The sequence below is a fragment of the Magnolia sinica genome, chromosome 6 (assembly GCF_029962835.1).
Source record: "Magnolia sinica isolate HGM2019 chromosome 6, MsV1, whole genome shotgun sequence".
NCBI lineage: Eukaryota > Viridiplantae > Streptophyta > Magnoliopsida > Magnoliales > Magnoliaceae > Magnolia > Magnolia sinica.
In genome coordinates, this window is record NC_080578.1 from 26,035,725 (window position 1) to 26,059,778 (window position 24,054).

At 41.9% G+C, this 24,054-nt stretch overlaps 1 long non-coding RNA gene across 1 annotated transcript; it reads right to left on the bottom strand.

The window, feature by feature from the left end:
- Positions 1–1,658: 1,658 nt before the first annotated feature.
- On the bottom strand, positions 1,659–5,190 carry LOC131249929 (uncharacterized). The gene is made up of 2 exons (XR_009172905.1): positions 4,178–5,190; positions 1,659–2,021 (listed from the first exon to the last, which is right to left on the bottom strand). It is a non-coding gene; the product is annotated as an uncharacterized LOC131249929 (long non-coding RNA).
- Positions 5,191–24,054: the final 18,864 nt, after the last annotated feature.

Consider the following 24,054-nt stretch of genomic DNA (forward strand, 5'->3'; position numbering starts at 1 on the left):
ACTCAAAATGAATAAATACGATGATTGTTTTCTTCCTATTTTCTCTCTGTTATAATTAAATAAGATAATCTTCCAAAGTAAATGTATTTGTTTCTTGTCGAAACAACCGGTTGATTCGAGTCTGTGTATGATGACTATTGGGACCGAGTCATAGTTATTGTATCATATCCAATTACCCGTGATTCCTGTTATACTTGGGACATGGTCCAATGACAGCAAATATGATTTCAAGCCAAGTGACTCGGTCACATCCCGACGCAAATCAATAAATTTATTTTATTTCATTTCTTTTTCATGTTTATTTAATTTCTGTTTATTATTTTTAGCATTATTTTACAATATCCAATAAACCCTACCTTGTGTTACTTATGATTCGAAACTAGCATTTTGGTTTGATGATTTTGATCATGGAATCTATGACCCATAATAAATATTTAAAAAAAAAAAAAGATATTTGTAACAAATTGACCTCATTTAAGGGTTAAGGTGACGTAATTGGAGGGGATTCATGCACCATGGCCTGCATCCAAATGAATGGTATTGATCTAAGAAGTTTTTAATGGTGAGCATTCAATCACTATTGTTTCCTATGGTGTGGTCCACCTGATATCTGGAACTGCTTCAATTTTGGGCTCATACCTTAAAATGAGCTGGCAAAACAGATGGACGGCATGGATATATAGTACATTCATCAAGATGTGCCACACCATGTTGCATGAGTCTGCGCCGCACTTAACCTGCTTCTTTAGTCCTAAAAATCGAGAATTATTTTTATCTTGGTGCAACCCAAACATCCAAATCAAGGGGTAGAAACATGGGCAAAAGGTATTCATTTTTATTTATTTTTTCTTTATTTATCTAAAGAGAATCTTGTTGAGTGTTGCAGACAGGTTTTTTATGGGATTGGATGTAAAGCAAGCTAAAGAAAGTCTCTCTTTATTAAAAAGACAGTCGTTACCTTACCCAACTGCCCTAAAACAAAGATGGCGCCTTCAACGTTAGGCTGGGGGTTTCAATCTAGCTACATTTGCTAAACGTCAGGTTCTTGTGTCCTTATTGCATCCCAACAATAAAGCACACGTGGCAGGTGGGATCCATAGATCAGGACCGTCCATCCAGTGTCCTATCCGTGCATGGCCTTTGTTGAACTTGAAAAGTTACAGTGCAGTGACCATTCTGGACACATGAACGGTGGCTAGAACCACTCATTTGACGTGAATTTCCTACCCAGGCCATACAATGGTGGGGCCCACTAGATGGATGCCCTGGATTAAGCGCCGGACCCCAATCACACCGAGCTGGCCGGATCTCACCGTACAGATATCCATTGTGACAAGTAACGCCCAGATTTTTTAAAATCTCGCATTATTCTGGTGGGAAATTGATTCGATATTATTGATTATTTAGCAAGATTTTCAATATATCGGGATTTTTTAAATTTCTCACAATTTTATTGTGAAATTATCATGTTCTTAACATATAAAATGTTTAGAGTTGAAATTAATTCATTTTATGACTCTAATTTATATTTTAAAAAATCTTAATTAATTTTTGGTAATTTTTAAATATTTATTTCCAATGAGATTTTCCTGATAATATCGACAGAAAAAAAGTCAAACTATGAAAATCCTCCGAGAAGTTGCCGAAAATGAGATTCCTGACAGTGCAAATATCACACCCACCAGATAATCCTGGCCATCCAAACAGCTAAATTGCATGATTACAACAACTTTAAACAGTGCATTTGCAGGCATGCAACGTTTAGGCATCATTTACACATGTTGCAGTGATGCAGGTGAGTACCAAACATACTCATGATGTTTTTATGCGTCTTGTTCAAGCATTTCCGTCCATCATCACACTCAAGATATCAAAGGATTGTCATTTACTGGGAACGGCACCTCACTCAAATCAGTGATTTGTTGCCTGTATGAGAAGCCATTCATTTTCAACATGAGTCTGGCTTGTTCACGTCAAGAACATGTCTATACATTAGTCAGATGCTGGGCTTGATGCAAGGCCTGTTTACAGAAGTAATGATTACTTTAGTATTTACAGAAGTAAAGATGTTGAAAATGGACTCATATTATGTATTTTATCCATGTCGTCCATTCGTTTTTTGCATATCATTTTAACGGTAAATCCAAAACTTTTTAGACCCCAAGAAGTTTTCAATGATAGGTGTTCAATCTCCACTGTTTTCTGTGGTGTGGTGCACTTGGGTTTTAGATCTGCCTCATCTTTCAGCTCATGCCCAAAATGATCTAAAAATTTGAATGGGCAGCATTGATATAGCACATACATCATGGTGGAGCCCATCTATTACAATTTTTAAGTTTTGCCGGAATAAATTTCCCACCGCAAGCATTACTTCTTTTTTTTTTAATAACAGTTTACATACATTTCTAACTAAACAGCCCTAAGAAAAATAAAGACATTATAGTCTTATATTGTTTTACTATTAGAAAAGCCTTCCTTGTCCCTACAAATGGTTGGCTACTCTACATCTCTATTATATAGTATAATAAATATAGTTGGACGCAAGATCATGTGCCACATGTTCCGATGCACCACAAAAGCTGCAGTCTATCTCTTAAGTGCTAGACATTTGTTATGTTTAACCTTTATATGCCCTTCATGTGCTACATATGTCACCGTACATTTTCAAACATCAAAGATTACATGTGCAAAGTCATAAATGAGTGCCTACGCTCGAAAATCAAGGGCGACCAGACCCTGAATCTCCCACGGGAGCTCTTCTCTATATGTCACCATACATTTTGCAAACGGTGGAAAGCCGACTGCCGTGTTTGTTGGTCGGGGGTTTTTGTAGTTCTAGTTTTGGGTTGATCCATTGTGTTTCTTTTGTTGTTCTGTTCTTTTCTTGTACTCAGCTGATCTGACGGTTGTGTCGGATCCATATGATAGGCGAGGCCCGGTATTTTTTGTAGAGCCCACCCAAATGTCTATTTAAGTTTCCTTTTATGGAATTATTTTAAAAAAAAAAAAAAGGAATAAAAATAAAAATAAAAATAAAAAAGAGCACCCAGAAGGTCAGGTAACCTGTCTTTTTGGCTTGAACTGCTCGAACCCAGAATATATGCTGCTGCTTTTTCTATTATTATTATCCTTAATTTACTGAAGATGCTATTAAAAACCTTAGAAAATGCATTGTCCTAGTATGGAATCCAATCACCATATCCAAATCCTAATTCATCTTGAAACTGAACAACCGGATGCGATTTCCTCACGATCACTTTCTGCATCCAAACCCAACCTGATGCTCCCATTAGGGCATTATCAGCACATCCACAGATTTCTGCGGGCCCGACAGTCGCATCTGAAAAAAGGTGGGACATCCCAACTGCCCCTTACATTGCAATCGGAGTAAACAATGAAACTAGGCCATTCATTCAACAATGCTAGGATTTCTTTCTTTTAGAAAGGGAATCCACAGGTGCTACATGGCCCATTCATCAGGTACCAATGTTTGCTCAGAACCAGGGCCATTCACCATGCATGTGTTGTGGCCCCAACTGGTCTTGTCACCTGGTGTGGCGATCCATATGTGGGAAAACAGACAGTCAGAAGGAACAGAGGAACAGTCCACACACCTAGTGACACACCCGAGGGCTAGATCTGATTGATTTTCAGGCCATAACGGATACAGTAAACGGCCCATCTGATGAATGGATTGAATCTTGTATCCACAATGAGGATCTGAATCCGTCTCCTACGACTAGCCTTTAGATGGGTAGATCCTAATGCAAGCTATTATGTCCCAACCAGGAATATAGTTGCAGAAGTCTTCTACCTGTTGGGGTCATCCTGTCATGTTCATTGTCTTTCAATCAAGGAAATATGAGGCCCACCATAATCAAGGGCGGTAACTTGCCACTGGCAGCCAAATGGATCTACAATGCCTAGGCAAGGGAATGTAATTTCCCAGAGACAAGGCATTATTGGATCCTAAGCCTCAACAAATGTCTCTTTTTCCATCAACGTAGGGGGATTTATGGGGCTTGGCATAGGACATGGTCTGTGATTTGTGATCTAGAACATTGACCTGATGAACCCACCTTGTCTTAGACTCGAATCTAACCCTTCGATAAAAAGACCCACAAGAAAAGAGAGAGCAACAGTCCAAATTCAATATAAAATAGGTTGAAGATCATACCTTTAGGAACACTTTCCAATCTAAGAAACTTTTGGGGCTCCCTCATCTGCATTGGGGCATGTCAGATCAACGGTAGTATTACGAGAACAACCATGTATGAAATTCTGTAGCTCAGCAAACCATACACATGATGGAGCTAGCAGCCATCAATTTTCTTCGAACAGACAAGAATCTCTAGCGGCTCTTAGTGCCCCATCAGCTGTCCTGCATGGGAAGGCTCTTCCCTTCCCAAGAAAGATCATCAGCTCTGGGCACCAGGCTCTCTTCTTGAGAGTTTGACACTTACAGTTCCCTGAGAGTGACAATCAATGAAGGGGGCATACAAAAGCCATGAAGTTAACTGCAGATTAGCATCCCCACATGCACTTGATGAAAACAAGAGTAAAGTACTAGTCCCCAAAGCAATCTAGCTGTCCATGGAGCTCTAAAGCAGAGTGGTGGGCCATCAATCATCTGATGAGATGCAACATGATGGGAGCATGATTTAAGATAAGACTGACGATGGAGAATAAGATTGGAGAAAAGATGCCACTCAATTAACCATCAAAGGGACCTATATGAACTTCCTAAGGTTAGAGGAGACTGGTCCTTAACTCACTCTACTCGAGGGTGAGGCAAGCTGGGAGCGAGCCGATAGTCTGTGGCAATCTGTAGACTCTGTACGGAGATTCGTTGATGAAGGATCAATGAGGCGTCGACGCAATAGATGGGAGAATTCGTCGCAAGTTGGGTCGACGGTCAACTCCAGCCCAACCTAACCTCAAGAAAACCCAACCCACAACCAACAGACCTGAATTCCAACCTGAGGTGCCCAACCTGACCCGACCCAACCAAATACATGTAATTATTCCCAACCCAACCTGACCCAATCGGAATTTTCTCAACCCGAACCCAACTCGAATTCAATTCAGGCTGCTATTTTCCAACCTGAACCCAACCCAAGGACCTTGACAAGGTCAACCGGGTTTAGGTTGACACAAACCCAAGTTGCAGCACTACTTGGAGGCTCATCCATAGACTTAATGCGAACCTATGTAATGTAGAACTGTTGAGGGTCGGAAATGATGCAATCGTATCACCAAAAGCATGTGTATGCGACAATCTGTCCAAATCACGAATACTAAACAGAATCATCTAAAAGCTCATGGTACTGCACAACAACTTCCACAGCACTTTTCCACACGCACAGCCTGCCGCATCTAGACTGCATGGGAGTCGTGAGAATGCAGAAGGCCAGGCCTGAATACAACTTTCAAATCACTCCTTTGCTATCTCTAATGACACCCCAAATTCAGAAAATCCTCAGATTGCTAATGGAATAGCAATCAAACCCAAGTTTCAAACAGCTGGTGGAGGCTGACCCCGACTTATTCACATCTTGCAGGTTTACTGCCAACACCCGCTTCCCAATCCCTCTACAAATTCACAATCGGCAACGTTGAGATTCCTTCTAACAAGGGCCCACTTAATGATGGAGAGAGTTTGATTCTACCAATTAGCACATCACCCAGTGCTTTTCGATGTTTTAAAAGATTCTTCGACTCCTCTCTTTCCACACAAGAACTGCAAATGCAACCAACAAAGGGCTTTTTTGATTTCTTCAAATGGTTTCCTCCAATTTCCAAACACCAAAACAACAGAATTTCAAAACACCCACTTGAGAAAAAACACTCCAATGAAATAAACACCGATGATAACATCACATCATATGGTTGGAATTCTAATTGCCACCACCATCCAATAAGAAAGAACTCTCCATGCTAAGAACTGCCCCTTCACCAAGGCCAACAAGGATACCTATCATAAATTTATAAGTGTAAAAAATATTTATGAAGAAAAAACACCGTCAGAGTTCCATTTCTACGCTACCGGACAATCAGTCCTACCCTTAGCTATAAACACCAGCCTAGGACCATTACTAAAATTGCATGCGGCGTTGTGGGAACTGACAGCAGATTCAGGTATAGGTCCAGGGAAGTGTTTGTTTCAAGATGTTAGCAATTTACATACAGCTAGGAAGTAGGAACTAGGGCTGTAAACGAGCCAAGCTAGCTCGTAAAGCTGGCTCGGTTTGGCTCGATCTAGCTCGACTCGAACGATGACTCGAGGCGAGCCAAGCTTCATATGACCTAGATTGTTTTGAAAACAAGCCAAGATCGAACATAGTAGAGCTTGACGCAACTCGACTCGACTCGAACCCAGCTCGGTTCAAAGCTCGAGCTCGGCTCGACTCGAATATATATTATACCATATTATTATATTTAAAAATTAAAAAAATTAAAACCATAATATACCCGTCCGTCCCTTTCATACCCTTTCCCTTAACTAACTTGCCGCACTCTCTCTCTCTCTCTCTCTCTCTCTCTCTCTCTCTCTCTCTAGCTTGACTCAGCGTCTGCCCGACTTATCTCAACCATATGGCCTACACTCGCCCGAGCTCTCTCCTCTCTCTCTCAGCACCAACAACAAGGTACCCCTTATGGCTCTATCCATAGTTGGGTCGGGTTGCGGGGTTGAGTCAGGTGCGGGTTGGGTGCTAGGTTGGGTCAAGTTGAGAGCAGACTCAACTCAAGGTAAGCTCGCCTCAACTCGATCCACTAGATCACCTCAAGCTCGACTCGAAATGTTTGGCAAACAAGCCAAGCTCCAATGGTAAGCTCGAGGAGAGCACGGACGAGCCAAGCCAAGCTTGACCCATCTAAACTCGGCTTGATGTACAGCCCTAGTAGGAATGGAACAAGAGCCCAAATCATGATTTTAGGTGCCCTTATCCAAATTTCTTTGCTTAAAAGGTGGGAGAAATGCCCTTGCCGAGATTTTTAATTTGTAAAGTTGGCAAAATGACTCAAGGATAGACATTCGGATGCCCTTATCGGAATTATCAACTTGAAGAGTGGACAAATTGGCTCATCAATGGGCATTTACATGCCCTTACATCGATAAGTTTGGAAACTATATAAAATGCCTAATGGATGGGCATTTTGGAGGCTTTACGGGAATTTTTCAACTTGAAAAGTGAGTAAAATGCCTTGAGAAAATGCATTTAGGTCACACACCCAGATTTTTAGCTTGAAGAGAAGGAAAAGCCACTTGGATTGACATTTCGATGACCTTACATGGATTTTTAGCTTGAAAAGTGGGAAAGATATCTTAAAGATAGACATTTGGCGGCCTCACCCAACTTTTAAAAAAAAAAAAAAAAAAAAAAAAAAAAAAAGCAACGGAGAAGATATATTAGAAAAAGAAAAAGGAAGCATACAAAAAAGACTGCTGAGTTAGCAGTCAGACAGCAAACTAAGCGCCTGAGAAAGCTAGATCGAAGTCTTTTAGACCCAATACATTGAACACCCAATCAAATATCAACTTTTTGGCAAAGGATCCCACTTCTTTAGCAGTAGACTAAGCGTCATTGAAGCATCTATCATTCGTTTCCTTTCCTTCCAGACAGCCCACCAGCCTCACCCAACTTTTTAGGTAAAAAAGTTGGCAAAATGCCTCAAGAATAGGCATTTAGGTGCTCTCACCCGGATTTTTAACTTGAAAAGTGAACAAAATCCTTCAAGTATAGACATTTAGATCACCTTACCTTGATTTTTAAATTGAAAATGGAAAAATGCCTCATAAATGGGCATTTAGGAGACATTATGCAGATTTTTAACTTGAAAAATGAGCAAAATGAGTCATGGATACACATTTAGGTGCCTTACCAGGAATTTTAGCATAAAAGTGGCAAAATGCCGCATAGATAAGCATTAGGTTTCCTAATATAATTTTCAGTTTGGAAAATGGACAGAATTTCTCATGGATATACATTTAATGCATCTACCCGAATTTTTAACTTAAAGGCAAAATGCCTTAAAGATCGGCACAGTGCCCAAACCTAGACTTCTAGCTCGAAATGTCTCTAGAAAAGGCATTCAGGTGCCCTTACTCAATTTTTTAATTGGAAAAGTAGGCAAGATTCCTCAAGGTAAGCATTTAGGTGCTTTCACCTTGATTTTTAACTTGAAAAGCGGAGAAAATGCTTCAAACATAGGTATTTAAACACCCTTACCTTGATAACCTAAAAAGTTGACAAAACACCTCAAGGATGAGCATTTCTATGTTGTTATCCTGATTTTTGGCCTGAAATGTTTGCAAAATGCCTTAAGGATAGGCATTTAGGTTCCATAACCTGGATTTTTGGCATGAAAAGTTGGAAAACACCTCAAAGATTTTAGGATCCCTTACCCAGATGTTTTGCTTGGTAAGTGGGCAAAATCTGCCATGAATAGGGAATTAGGTGCCCTTATCAAAAAAAATTACTTGAAAAGAGGGAAAAATAAGATATAGCCATGTGGGTGCTTTTATCGAGATTTTTACTTGAAAAGTGAGGAAAATGCCCAAGGAACGGGCATGCCTTTATGTTCATTTTTAGCTTAAAAATATGTACAAAATGCCTCATGGATATGCATTTGCATGAATTTACACAGTTTTTTAACTTGGAAAGTGACCTAAAAGTCTCAAGGATACACATTTAGGTTGAAGAGAGGGAAATGCCTTTAGGAGAAGCAATTAGATACCCGTAGCCACATTTTTAGCTTGAGAAGTGGAAAAATTACCACATGGATGGGCATCTAGGTGCTTTTACCTGAATTTTTAGATTGAGAAGTGAGCAAAATGCATTTAGGTGTCCTTACATAGTTTTTCAAGAGAAGAAGTTCAAAAAAAGCTCAAGCATAGGCATTTAGATGCTATCAACTTGATTTCTTAGCTTGAAAAGTTAACAAAATGCCTCATAAATAGGTATTTAAGAGGATCGATATATCCTTTTTACTTGAAAAGTGAGAAAAATGCCCATGGATACACATTTAAGTGCCCTTACCATAAAATTTAAAATTTTAAAAAATAAAAAAATAAAAAAAATAAAAAAAAGATCCCTAACCAGAAACTTTAGCATGAAATGTAGGCAAAATGCCTCATTGATAGCCCTTTAGCTTCCCTAACGGAGATCTTGCATCTAAAATGTGAACAAAATACCTCATCGATATGCAGAGCTAGGCACGAGACGACTCGAGTCGGCAAACTCGACTCGTCCGACTCGATTCGAACCGAGTGGGTGAGTCGATCCGAATCAAGTTGACTTTATCCAATCCGAATTCAAACCAAGTCAAGTTCAAGTCACCCAATAACTTGACTCAACTTGACCCGAAATTTAACTCAGTACTGACTCGACTCGATCTGAAACTCAACCATATATATATATATATATATATATATATATATATATATATATATATATATATATATTTCAGATCTGAGATGTCGTGTAGCTGATGGAGAGGCTGCAATTCTGGCAAGCGAATCTAGGTTTTGAGTTGTGATTTCGGCCCGTGGATACCCGCTGACCCGACTCGGTACTTGTGACTAGGTCGGACTCGGTCCGGATTAGTCCAGGCCAGACCAAAGTTAGATCGGGTCGGGCATGCTAGACTCGGTACCGACTCGGGTCCAATTCGGGTCAGGCCTATTTCAAAATCGAATCGAGTGGGATCAGCCCTAATTCGGTCCGACTCAACTCGATGCCCAACTCTATCGATATGTATTAGATGCCTTCACCTGGATTTTTAGCTTGAAAAGTGGGCAAATGCATCAAGAATAGATATTTCATTGCCCTAACACAGGCTTTTAACTTGAGATGTCGGCAAAATGTCACAAAGGAATTTAAGTGCCCTTACCCAACTTTTAAGCTGTTAAACTTGGCAAAATTCCTTAGGATAGTCATTCAAGAGCCTCTGCCTGGACTTTGGCAAAATGCATTAAGGATAAGCACTTAGGGTGCATTTGATAGCAACTTCTCTTTCAAAATAGAAGTCATTTCATTCTACACTTAGAATAGCTTCTACTTTGTAAGAGAAGCTATCAAAAGTAGCTTCCGGTGGTGTTACCAAACACAACCTTTAGTGCCAATACCATGATTTTAAGCACAAAACAAGAAAATGCCTTAAAGATAAGCATTTACATAAGCCCACCTGGATTTTAAACTTGAAAAGTCAGCAAAATGCATCGTGGATAGGCATTTGGGCGTCGTAACTGAGATTTTCAACTTGAAAATTGGCAAAATGCCTCAAGAATGGGCATTTGGGTGCCTTAGTGGGATTTTTAACTTGAGAAGTGGGGGAAATGCCTCAATGATGGGCATTTAGGTGCCCTTTGATTTTTAGCTTGAAAAGTATGCAGAATGCCTCATGGATAGGCATTTAGGTGCCTTTAAACGGATTCGTAACTTGAGAAGTGACCAAAAGGTCTTAAAGATAGGCATTTAGATATCATAACCTGGAACTTTTACTTGAAGAGAGGGCCAATGCCTCATGCCTTTACCTGAATTCTTCAAAAGTGGGCAAAATGTCTCTTGGATGAGCATTTAGGTGCCCCTCCTAGAATTTTAGCTTGGAAATTGGGCAAAATGCCTCATAGATGTGTATTTAGATGCCTCTATCCAGATTTTTGGATTGAGATGTGGCAAAAAGTAAAACATGGTGAGAGAGAATGAGAGAGAGAAGGGTAGGTTTGGGCAACACGATAAGTGTTGTATGTTAACCCAAAAGATGCGTGCACACCCACACACAATGTGTGTACTAACTTGGGAGAAACTTACATATAGCATTCTACAAGAGTAAATTAATAACATACACAAACACACGCTTGCATATATTTTCCTACACTCCCTGATGCAGGACATGAAATTCAAATATGATGTGCAAGATTTTCAGGCTTAAGATCACGTTAGTTCAGAAACAATTACACAAATTCCATATCCCACACAAAAGTTCAAACATACAATCAACGGAAATCTATGCAAGTCCAGACCTACACATGTTAAGGCTAGATCAATAAAAATTATGAACCAAATGATAGTCAAAGGGAAGTAAATTCATCTACACATGCACAGCAATCTGTCCCTAATCCAAGGGATACACAGGTTTCAGTTCAGAGAACCCTAGAATTAGAAAAAATGGGCAAACAAATTAAAAATAACGCAATCTAGGGTTAAGGTTATGAAAAGTAAGTACGAGAGGGATGAAAGAGTTGGGATATCTGAACCTGGCAATAGTCCATGTGCACGAATAGCGGGCCAGACCTGACGCATGTGCGCAAGGGCCTGGCCGCACGTGCGAAGGGGCCCCGAATTCGGAAACCGACTCCTTGAGTTTGGTCGGTCAGGGGTGGGCTCCAAAACCCCCGATTTTCGGGCCAATCCGATGTGCAGTGTATGCGTGGTGCTCCGCTAAAGTTTCAGCTCTCCTGCAGGGCCAGATTCTGAAATTCTGCTGTAAAAAGGAAAATTGCTGCAATAAAGGACGGATTTGATGCGTAGATGATTGTAGGGGATGAGAAGTATGGATGGTAGAAGATGGGAGCGAATCGGGATAGATTTGGCTATGCACCACGATAGTCAGCCCTTCGAGGAAGGGAGGGTTTCACGCCCAATTGGATTTCCCCAACTCAGAAGCTCAGAGGAGTAGAAAAATGCAGGAATATTTTATTAATCTTCAATAATCCAAAAAGACTACAAGGGGTGCCTATTTATAATAAAACTCTATACCCCAAAACTCGCGTCATGTACGTAACCTATTACTTGGCGATGAAATCAAAAATAATAACTAATCAAAGTAATCTAAACCGTCCATGATACTCTTAATGACAATAATAAGCAAAACCTAAATTACGAGATTAATTAGACTAGTGGGCCACGATCATGAGAACCCATGATGGGTTTTACATGGCTATTGGGTCCACTCCAACGAATCAAAATGCAATCCTCTAGCTAAGAGGCCCTCGCTGGACGTCGTCATCGATCCAGATCGATAGTGGGGCCCTCCTCCTCCTTACGTACGTGGGTAGGGGGCGTGCGTGTGCGCGTGATGTCCCCATCAACTCTCCCTGGCTGCGAAGATTTTCCCATTGGCGAAACAAAACTCCTAAACTGCTCCAAAATGTCAAGATCAAGTCTCTGAAGTTCCTCCTCAATGAGTCACATATTGTCTGAAGCTGGGCGTGACTTCCATTTAACTAGGTACTTTTGAAACCCGCCGTCCGACGTTGATACTATCTGATCGTCCAGAATTTCCTCTATTTCCTCTCTAGGTGTGGGAAGGTTAGGTATGGGAGGTAGAAGCTGGGAAGAAAGGTCGAGAAGAGGCCATGGATCAAGGGACAGATTTGGAGAATCAGGATGGGTAGGCAAAGGGCCAGACAAAGTATCAGCGGTCCCCTGAAAAGTAACTAGATCCTCCACATTGAATCCACATTGAATGTGGAACTAATTCCTATGGAAGGTGGAAGATCTACCACATACGCATTGAGACCATTTCGTTTTATAATTTTGAAGGGTCCAACGCTACGCGTGTGTAATTTACGAACCGCCCCCTGAGGATACTGCTCGAGCCTAATGCGAACCATCACAGAGTCCCCTACATTGAATTCCTTGAAACGTTTATGCTGATCTGCAGAAAAATTGTAATGTTCATTACTAGTAGTGATTTTTCATCTGATTTCTTGATGCAATGAATAAATGTGATGCGCAAAGGACTTTGCAGACTCTAATGGCCTATGGGACAGTGACATAGGGACAAGATCAATAGGCTTCTTAGGCTTATAACCAGTAACGACTTCAAAAAAACTTAGACCTATGGACCTATTGACAGAACTATTGAACGCAAACTCGGCTATAGGTAGTACGGTGTCCCATGTCCTAGTGTGCTCCCCCACTAAACATCTGAGCAAACTCCCTAGGCTCCTATTAACCACCTCAATCTGACCATCGGTTTGAGGGTGGTAGGCAGAAGAAAATTGGAGTCTAGTATTCATCATGTACCAGTGTTTTCCAAAAGTAACTCATGAATTGCACATCACAGTCAGACACTATGGTTTTTGGTAACCCATGTAGTTTGACGACCTCACTAAAGAACAGCTTGGCAATATGAGATGCGTCTGAGGTCTTAAAACAAGGAATGAAGTGGGTCATTTTAGAAAAACGGTCCACGATAACAAATATGGAATCGTATTTCCGAATAGTCTTGGGGAGTCCAAGCACGAAATCTATACCGAAGTCCTGTTAAGGAATGAATGGAACTAGCAAAGGTGTGTATAATCCTGTATTTTGTTTCTTTTGGTTTGCCAATTGACAAGTACGACATTGCCCTATAATTCTGGCCACGTCTCGCTTAAGGCTTTGCCAATGAAACCTATCCTCCACTAGGGCAATGGTCTTATCTTGACCGAAGACCCGCGACCCCTCCTGAATGTAACTCTCAGACAAGAAAATCGCAGAGGGAGGTGCGCAGTATGCACAAGCGGTCACTCCTCAACAAATATCCATCTAAAATCAAGTATCACTGCTAGCTCCTGACGGACTCTCTAACAACGACGCATAAAAAACTCCAAAATTTGAACACTTACAATAATCTTCTTTGATGCGCTCAAGGCCCGTGACTTCGACACTCATGGAATTGAATAATGTGACTCGACGACTCAACGCATCGGCAGGCTTATTCTCTACACCGGACTTGTGCTTAAGCACAAAAGTGTAATCTTGAAGGAATTGAACCCACTTGGCGTGCCTAGGGTTTAATTTCTTCTGAAAGTTCAGATATATTACGGTCTCGTGATCTGAGAATAAGACGAATTCTTGTGGCAATAAGTAATGACGCCAATGGTGCAGTGATTGCACTACCGCATAGAACTCTGTCATTGGTGGAATATTTTTATTTCACCTCATTCAATTTCTTACTAAAAAAGGCGACAGGGTGCCCTTCCTGACTAAGTACTCCTCCTATGCCGACTCCTAACGCGTCACATGCGACTTCAGAAGCTTTTGAAAAATCCGAAAGTCGCGAGACTGGAGCTTCGGTCATCTTGACCATTATCACCTTGAAGGCCTTCGAGGCTGCCTTTCTCCATTGAACTCTCTTTTTTTATGCAATCCGTGATAGGAGCCATAATGGAACTGAAACCTCAAATGAACCGTCTATAGAAGGTGGCTAAGCCGTAAAAGCTGCACACCTCATGAATATTGCGGGATTCAAGCCAACTGACGATGGCCTTGACCTTCTCGAGATCGGCCGATACGCCCTCAGCTGACACAATAAAACCTAAGAAGATAACTCTACTAAACAAAAACGCACACTTCTTTAGGTTGGCGTACAATTTTTCGGTTCTGAGGATCCCACAAACCTGCCTCAAATGGTTGAGGTGTTGTTCTGTGGTCATGCTATAAATCAAAATATCATTAAAGTATACGACCAAGAACTTTCCCATGAAAGGCCTCAACATTTGGGTCATAACACGCATGAAAGTACTTGGGGCATTAGTTAACCCAAAAGGCATAACTAGCCACTCATATAGCCCATCCTTTGTCTTGAAGGCCGTCTTCCACTCATCACCAGGGCGTACACGGATTTGGTGATAACCACTTTTGACGTCAATTTTTTAGAAGATAGTAGCATTGGCCATCATATCTAACATGTCATCAAGACGCGGTATGGAAAACCGATACTTGACTCTGATTTTGTTAATGGCCCCACTATCAACACACATCCTCCATGTGTCATCCTTCTTAGGTGTAAGAAGGGTGGGCACAGCACACGGGCTTATGCTCTCTTGAACGAAACCCTTCTCTAGGAGTTGTCAATCTGTCTCTTCAACTCAGCGTATTCCTTTAGCTTCATTCTGTAATGCGGAAGGTTTAGTAGAGTTGCCCTAGGGATTAAATCAATGGCATGTTGTATATCCCTCATAGGGGGAAGCTCATTTAGTAGATCATCAAGAAAGACATCACGAAACTCATACACTACCTGAATGGCCTCAATGGGTAACTCTACGCTAGCCTCTGGTACACTCTCCCTAGCCACAAAGGTGTATACCATCGAGTCCGCCTCCGTTTCTCGCTCAAAGTCCTTGGCATTTAGAATATAGAGTGGTTTGGACTTGGACTTTTCATTCAATTCTTTTGAGCCACTCGCACCACTCTGTGTGGTGGACTCCTTTCCAGTCGTGTTCTTGGGTGGCAGTGGATTTAGCTTGACCTTCTTGCCCTCGAACCAGAATGTACACACATTCGAACGACCAAATATGGTAACATTCCTATCATAGAGCCACGGCCTACCCAGAATGATATGGCCAACATCCATGGGAACAACATCACACCAAAGTGTCTTTATATGATCCAAATTGAATAGGAACAAGACAACGGTGCGAGACTATAATGGACGTTTCATCAACCCAAGAGACTCTATAGGGTTGAGGATGGGCTTCCAGCTTCAATCTCAAACAGTTCACAGTGCTAGTCGATGCCACATTAGCACAACTACCACTATCCATGATCATATTACAGCTCTTTTCCCCACACTTTGTATAAGTATAGAAGATCGTGTTGCGGCGTCAATCGTTGGTATTCTTAGCTTGAGCAAAGGCACAACGCACAACTACGAGGGTCGCAGACTCTTGCGCTCCCTCTTCCTCATCACTAGGGATTTCTACTGGCTCATATTCTTCCTCCTCACCGTCACTCTCTAGGGGCACTACTTCTACTTGCCCATCAATAAGGAATGTTTTGGTGTCCTCTCTCGTGCTTCACTGGTGGGGCAAAGTGACCAAACCCCTGACATCTAAAACACCTATTTGCCTCACTTCCACGTGAGCTAGACTCGGCAATTTCTTTACCCTTATCATCCTTGGGCCTGGGCTGAAAACTGTTGGAAGGTTTGTTTTGGTACCCAATATTAGGTTTAGCCCCAGAGGGGTTGGCCTTAACACTAAAATCGTGAAAGTCAAACCGCTTTCCCACAGATGCTTTGAAGTATTGCTCGACGTCTAACACTAGTTGATACAACTGTTTAATAGTATCTACGTCTTTGGTGAGCAATTCTCTCCTAATGTCAGGACAGAAGCCCGTTTTAAAACGAGCAAGGGTGAGTACGGGGTCTTCATCAACCTCGCAGCAGGTCAAGTACTCTTCGAACTTCTCAATATATTCAGCAACACTCATGGAACCCTGTCGAAGAGACTGTCATTCCTCAATCAACTGTATGCGATAAGAGAAAGGAAGGTACTTCTCCTTAAGTGTTTCTTTCATTTCACCCCAATGGACTATCGGGAGTTCCCTCACTCTTTCTTTTGTTCTACCGTCACCCAAAACCTCTTTGCTTGGCCCTCAAGCTTCATCTTGGCGAATCAGACTGGACGAGCATACGACATGTCATACCACTCAAAATAGTAGTCCATATCCGCCAACCAATCTAAAAAGGCTTTAGGGTCCAAGTGGCCATCAAACGTAGGGGCATCTACTCTAACTCCCTTGAGGAGTTACACATCTAGGTCATATTGGTCATGATGTCCCTCGCAGGTGGGTGCACGGGTGCGCACTCATGACCAATTCCTTAACCACCTCCATTCCTTGGTCTAACCTCCTGACCACCTGTCTGAGATTGGGCATCTTCCTCAATGGTGAGGTTTGCCCCGAGGGAGGTCTTTAGTTGGGTAACGCGCTCATTAAACTGCTCAAGGCGTTAGTCCATATGTTATTCTAAGCACTTACCCAAAGAATCAAACTGTTGGGTCAACTTGCTCACTGATTCTTACAATTGCTCCATGTTTAGTGTAAGTTGCAAGCCAAAACCCGTGACCCGTACGTGTGGGCATACAACTACTAACTCAACCTAAGGACCTTCTATTACAACTATATGCGTCTAAATGGGACTAAATGATCCTATGAGACTCTATATGAGGGAAACTATACAACATCACCAAAATTCAGCAATATAGTGGTCCAAATAAAGGGGTAACAGAAAATTTCAGCAATGTGAATTGCTAACTTTCTGATAACAGAAATTTCAGCAGTTTATATCAAGATTTATGGACCTCTAAACAGCTATATATGATGAGACTTAATGCATAATGGACATAAACAAACTAAACCCTAAATATGTAATGCATTCCCCTATAAGAACCCTAAGCTCTGATACCAAATTTGATGCAGGACATGAAATTCAAATATGATATGCAAGATTTTCAGGCTTAAGATCACGTTAGTTTAGAAACAATTATACAAATTACATATCCCACACAAGTTCAAACATTCAATCAAGGGGAATCTATGCGGGTCTAGACTTACACATGTTAAAGCTGGATCAATAAAAATTATGAACCAAACAATACTCAAAGGGAAGTAAATTCATCCACACATGCACAGCAATCTGTCCCTAATCCAAGGGATTCACAGGTTTTAGTTCAGAGAACCCTAGGATTTTAAAAAAAAAAATGGGCAAACAAATTGAAAATAATGCAATCTAGGGTTATGTTTATGGAAAGTAAGTATGAGAGGGATGAAAGAGGTGGGAAATCTGAACCTGGCGACAGTCCACGTGCGTGGATAGCAGGCCAGACCTGACGTGGCGCGAGTGCAGGGGCCTGGCCGCACGTGCGAGGGAGCCCCGAATCCGGAAACTGACTCCTTGAGTCTGGTCGGCCAGGGGTGGGCTCCAAAACTCCCGATTTTCTGGCCGATCCGATGTGCAGTATATGCATGGTGCTCCATCGAAGTTTCAACCCTCCTACAGGGCCAGATTCTGGAATTCTACTATAGAGAAAAATTGCTGCAATAAAGGACAGATTTGACGCGTAGATGATTGTAGGGGATGAGAAGTATGGATGGTAGAAGATGGGAGCGAATCGGGATAGATGTGGCTTCGCACCACGGTAGTCAACCCTTCAAAGAAGAGATGGTTTCACACCCAATTGGATTTCCACAACTCAGAAGCTCGGAGGAGTAGAAAAACGCAGGAATTTTTATTAATCTTCAATAATCCAAAAAGACTACAAGGGGTGCCTACTTATAATAAGACTCTATACCCTAAAACTCGCACCATGTGCGCAACCTATTACTTGGCAATGAAGTAATAAAAAATAACAACTAATTAAAAGTAATCTAAACCGTCTATGATACTCTTAATGACAATAATAAGCAATTCTTAAAATACGAGATTAATTAGACTAGTGGGCCACGGTCATGAGAACCCATGGTGGGCTTTACATGGCTATCAAGTCCACTCCAACGAACCAAAACGCAGTCCTCTAGCTAGGAGACCCTCCCTGGACGTCGTCATCGATCCAAATCGATGGTGGGGCCCTCCTCCTTGTGTACGTGCGTAGGGGGGGCGTGCGTATGCACGTGATGTCGCCATCACTCCCCCTCAAGCTGAAGCATAGATGCCTATCATCAGTGTTAAAATGCATACAAAGAAGATGATAATGATCAACTACGGCCACAACTCCCCCTCAAACACCACATGGTGGGGTATACGATCTTCAATTATTGTTTGTTTGTAGATTGAGCTTTTGCTATCCAGTGAATCTTCTCTTCAAATAAAAAGTCATAACCTACCTCAACAACCATCGAGCCACCAAACCGCCATTCGCATTCAAAATCCTCTCAATGATACGTGCAACACTGCACAACGAGTGAACTACTCACAATGGTTGAGAGGGAAGGGACTATACCTACAACGGCATGTGAAGACATAGATGCAACATTGCATAACATGTGAATGAACTACACCCACAATTGATAATAAAGGCCTATTAAAGGAAAACATGATGAACAAAAGGATTGCTCGTAAAAATCCTCCACATCAAGTTGGGTCAAGAATTACATCAAACGGTTTTTGTGCGTAGTACCTCTAAGCATAGAAGGAGAATACCAACTACACAATCACCACCTCAACATGAATCTACACCTCATTTCACAGCCTCACAGCCTCATAACATCAAAACATAAAGATACGTGAAAATTTCAGCAAAAGCGCCTAAAACAAGGGTCGTAGATACCAATTTCTCACACACAAAAAAATTCATAGTGCCCCCAAATCTTGAAAAAATTTCAAATTCTTGTTTCTGTTGATAGCTAATGAACCACCACACCCAATCCATATGGAAAATTTGCCCTAAAATCCCTCAAAAAAACAGAATCGACAGAAAACCAAAATTTAGACCGTTTCACGATCCAAATCCAATACTTTTTTGCCTCAAAGTATCCACACATACTTGGTTGGGGCACCTTAGGTGCTATAAAATTAATTTGTAGCATGAAAAGTGGGCAAAATATCTCAAGGATAGGCATTTATATGCCTTTACCCAGTTTTTTGCCTGAAAAGTGAGCAAAATGCCTTGTGGATAAGTACTATGGTGCCCTAACCAAGTTTGTCTACTTTAAAAGCGGGCAAAATGCCACAAAGGATGGGCATTCGGGTACCTTTGCAAGAATTTTAAATTGAAAAGTGCAAAAAATGCCTAAAAGATGGGCATTTAGTTGCCCTTACGTTGTTTTTTTTTTTTTTATAGGTGCCCTTACATTGATTTTCATTTGAAGGTATGCAGAATGCCTCGTATTTTATTTTATTTTGCTTTTTTTTTTGGCAGAATGCCTTTAGGATAGGCATTTAGGTCCATATCCAGATTTTTAAATTGAAATGTGGGCAAAATGCCTTATGAAAGGGCATTTAGGTTCACTTACCCGGATTTGAGCTTCAAAAGTGGCAAAATGCATTAGGAATAGGCATTTAGCTGGCACTAACCGGCTTTTTAAGTAGAAAAGATGGCAAAATGGCTTAAGGATACAGACTTAGGTACCCTCACCTGGATTTCTCACTTGAAAAATGGGTAAAATGGCTCATGGATATACATTTAGATGCACCTACCTTGACTATAGCTTGAAAAACTAGCAAGTTGTCTCATGGATACACGTTTAGGAGGCTTTACTCCGGTTTTTACCCGTAGCTTAAAAAATTGGCAAGATGCCTCATGGATATATATTTAGGAGGCTTTATACTGGTTTTTAATTTGGAAAGTGAGCAAAATGCCTGATCGATACGCATTTAGGTGCTCATGTATGGATCTTTAGCATGGAAATTGGGCAAAATGCTTCATGGATAGTCATTTATTTTCCCTTACCAAGATTTTTAATATGAAAAGTGGAGAAAATGCTTCATGTATATGCATTTCGGTGCCTTTATCAGGATTTTTAGCTTGAAATGTGCGTAAAATGCCTAAAGAATAAGCACTTTAGTGCCATAGACCAGACTTATAGTTTGAAGTGCCTCAAGGAAAGACATTTAGGTGCGCCCTTACCCAGTTTTTTTTAGCTCGGAAACTGGGCAAATTTCCTCAAGATAGGCATTTAGGAGCTTTTTGCTTGGATTTTTAGTTTGAAAAGTGGGCAAAATGCCTCGAGGATGGGCATTTAGGTGCTGACACTTTGATTTTAAGCTTGAAAAGTGGATAAAATGCCTCAAGGATAGCTATGTAGGTGGCAATACCTTGATTTTAAAGAGAGGAACTGCATTCAATCACCAATTTTTTGGCCCTAAATCCCATCCCCGAGGCAGACGAGGAAACGTCCTCAAAACAACGGTTATTTCTTTCTTCCCAGACGGTCCACCAAATAACAATAATGGCCATGCGCCAAATGATTGACTTGATCTTCCCCAATTTGAACCCATTCCAAGAAGAGAGGAGGCTAGCTGCCGATTCAAGAACACACCAATTTGCTGAAAAAATCTGAGAGAACTCAGCCCAGATTTTACACATGAACGAACAATGACGAGCAGGTGGTTGACTGATTCAGCTGCACACATGCAGCATATGCAAACATTCACAATGTGCATGCCTCTCTTGATAAGATTGTCCATCGTGAGAATTATGTTGCGACCGGCCAACCAAGCAAAACAAATAAACTTAGGGGGGACCGGGTACTTCCAAATGAATGGGGAGGCATCATGCACATGGAGAAATGCAGGGCAGGAAGCGGCATAAAAGGACTTGATGGAAAATCGCCCCGATTTCTCTAACTGCCAGAGCAGGCTATCCGGTTGATTTCTGTTAGGCGCAGCCCTGAGGAGGCACTCCAGAAGAGTCTCAAACTCCATAGCTTCGGTATCATTGAGGTTTCTGGAGCTTCTGATGTCCCAAACTATGTGGCCAGCCATGCGGGAGTAGCAGTTGATGATGCGGGTGTCTCTCACCGAGGACAGACGATATAGCTGCGGAAATTGGAGTTTGAGCGACATCTCCCCAAGCCAGGGGTCTTCCCAAAACCGAATTGAAGAGTCATTGCCCAGCTCGAAACTGTTGTGCTGGATAACTAGATTTTTCACTTTAAGGATTCCTTTCTAGATATGGGAAGCCTTGTAGGACGACGAGCCTTTAGGCCACCGATCCCCTGAAGATGAACCATACTTTCCTTTAACTATCCTCACCCATTGAGCCTCCTTCTCAGAAGCAAATCTCCAGACCCATTTCCCTAACAACACGGAGTTCATCGTTTTCAGGTTCGTTACGTTAGCCCCACCCCCCCTAAAGACCTTGTAGACTTCGCCCCAATCAAGAAGGTGAAACTTCCACTGGTTTTCTTTGCCAAACCACAGAAAATCCCTTCTGCTTTTATCTATAGTTGTGAGCACCTGGCCAGGGCACCTGAACAAAGACATGAAGTAGAGGGGGAGGCTAGACAAAGCCGCTTTAATGAGAGTCAAACGACCCCCCATTGACAAGTAATGGCATTTCCAGGAGGCTAAAAACCTATGAAACTTGTTGATGATCCTGTCCCACATGAATTTCGGCGGTTGGCCCACAGAAAGAGGAAGACCAACAAATAGAGTTGGGAAGGAAGCTACCTTGCAACCCAAAGAGTCTGCAAAGGCCTAAAGCATGGGAAAGGGAACATTGGTCCCCAGCAACCTGGATTTAGACATGTTTATCCGCAGGCCAGAGACCACTTCAAAACATCGTAGGGAAATATGAAGATTATCAATATAATCAGCTGATGCTTCCGAGAAGATGAGGGTGTCATCCGCGAACTGAATGTGGGTTAAGGGGTTGGAGAGGCCGAGCATAGGGATTCCGCGCAGGAGACCTTCCTCCTGCTCTCTGGTCAGCATGGAAGACAGCGCGTCAGCGACAAACAGGAAAAGAAGGGGGGAAAAGGGAATCCCCCTGACGCATGCCACGCGAGCTTTTAAAGAATCCTTTAGGGGATCCATTGAGCAATATTGAAAAGTGAGCTGAGCCGATGCGGGCAGCCATCCATCTTCTCCACTTGATCCCAAAACCCCTCCAGTAAAGCACATAGAGCAAGAAGTGCCAGTCAACATGATCGTAAGCCTTAGCGATATCCAGCTTACAAAAAATGCCTTTCAACTGAGACCTGTGGCAAGAATGGAGAACTTCGTTAGCGATGAGAGCAGCGTCTGTAATCTGTCTACCCTTTATAAAAGCATTCTGATTGCAGGAGATCAACAGGCCAATGAATCTAGAGAGCCTGGTGGAGAGAATATTGGCAAGGAACATGTAAGGGCTTCCAATAAAGCTCATAGGCCAGAAGACAGAAAAGGAATTGGCCCCAGACACCATGGGGATAAGGGAGATAAATGAAGCTCCCAGACCAGTAGATAGCTTGGCACGATCATGAAATTCTTGAACAAAGAGAAGCATGTCCTGACGGAGCATGTCCCAGAAAGTCTGGAAGAAACTAATCGGAAAACCGTCAGGCCTTGGCAATTTATCCCCTCCCAGAGCATCAACTGCATCTTTGACCTCCTCAGAAAATTCGGCTTCCAGATGCTCAGCTTCTTCGGGCTTCAATGGTTGAGTTGAGCCGAGTCAAGCTGAAATACTGCAGCTCGAGGTGAGTACGAGCCGAGTTCGACCATGACCCGTTTTAACTCGACTCGACTCGAACTCGAACTCGACTCGAAACTCGAACTCGTGCTCGACTCGGCTCGTTAGAAATAGGTTTATATATATATATATATATATATATATATATATATATATATATATATATATATATATATATATATATATATATATATAAAATCGTAAAAATTAAAAACCCTACCTCACGTCCCCACCCCACCCGCAACTGCCTCCCTTTCCGTTTCTCCCTATTCTAATTTTCTTCTCTTTCTCATCTCTACCCCACGGTCCCCACCCAGCCCGCTGCCCCTGCTCGCCGCACGCCCACCCGACCAACATCATTAAGGTAAGTTCTTTTTCTTCTTCTTTTTTTCTTCTTTCTTGATTCTGTTGGAGAATGGGGTCCACCTGATGAGTGGCTTGGATCTCAAATCGGGTTCTGTGATGGCCCGCCTGATGAGTGGATGGATTAGATCTCTCATGTATCTGCCTAGCGTAGCGTGGGTATAAGAACAATGGTAGGATGTAGGAGGTTGGAGGTGAAAAGGATGGAATGGATTGGCTACTTCCCGGAGAATAGGGATGCAAGATAGGGACGCAGGTTTTTTTTTTTCAGAGAACGGGATATGGATTGGCTACTCCCCCTGACACGAGCCCCAGAGGTGGTGGTGGGTGCTCTATGGGCCCCACCATGATGTATATGTTTCATCCATTCTGTTTGTCCATTTTTACATATCATTTTAGGTTTTCATCCTAGAAATTAGGGGATATAAATTTCAAGTGGACCACACCACAGGAAAACAACATTGATTGGATATCCATCATTTAAATCCTCCTAAGGCCCACTGTACTGTTTATTTGACATCCCATCTGTTGATTAGGTCATAAAGACCCAGATGAAGGGAAAAACAAAGATCAACTTAATCCACTACTTTTATGGCCACGAAAAGGTTTTTAATGGTCGAAGTTCATTCAACATCAAGTTTCTGTAATGTGGTCCACTTGAGACTGGGATGTATCTCATTTTTTGTGTATTACCATAAATTGATCTAGAAAAATAGATGGACGGAATGGATGAAACACATACCTCATGATGGGGGCCCACAGAGCACCGACCACGAGTAGCCCATCCGTTTCAAAATAAGTCA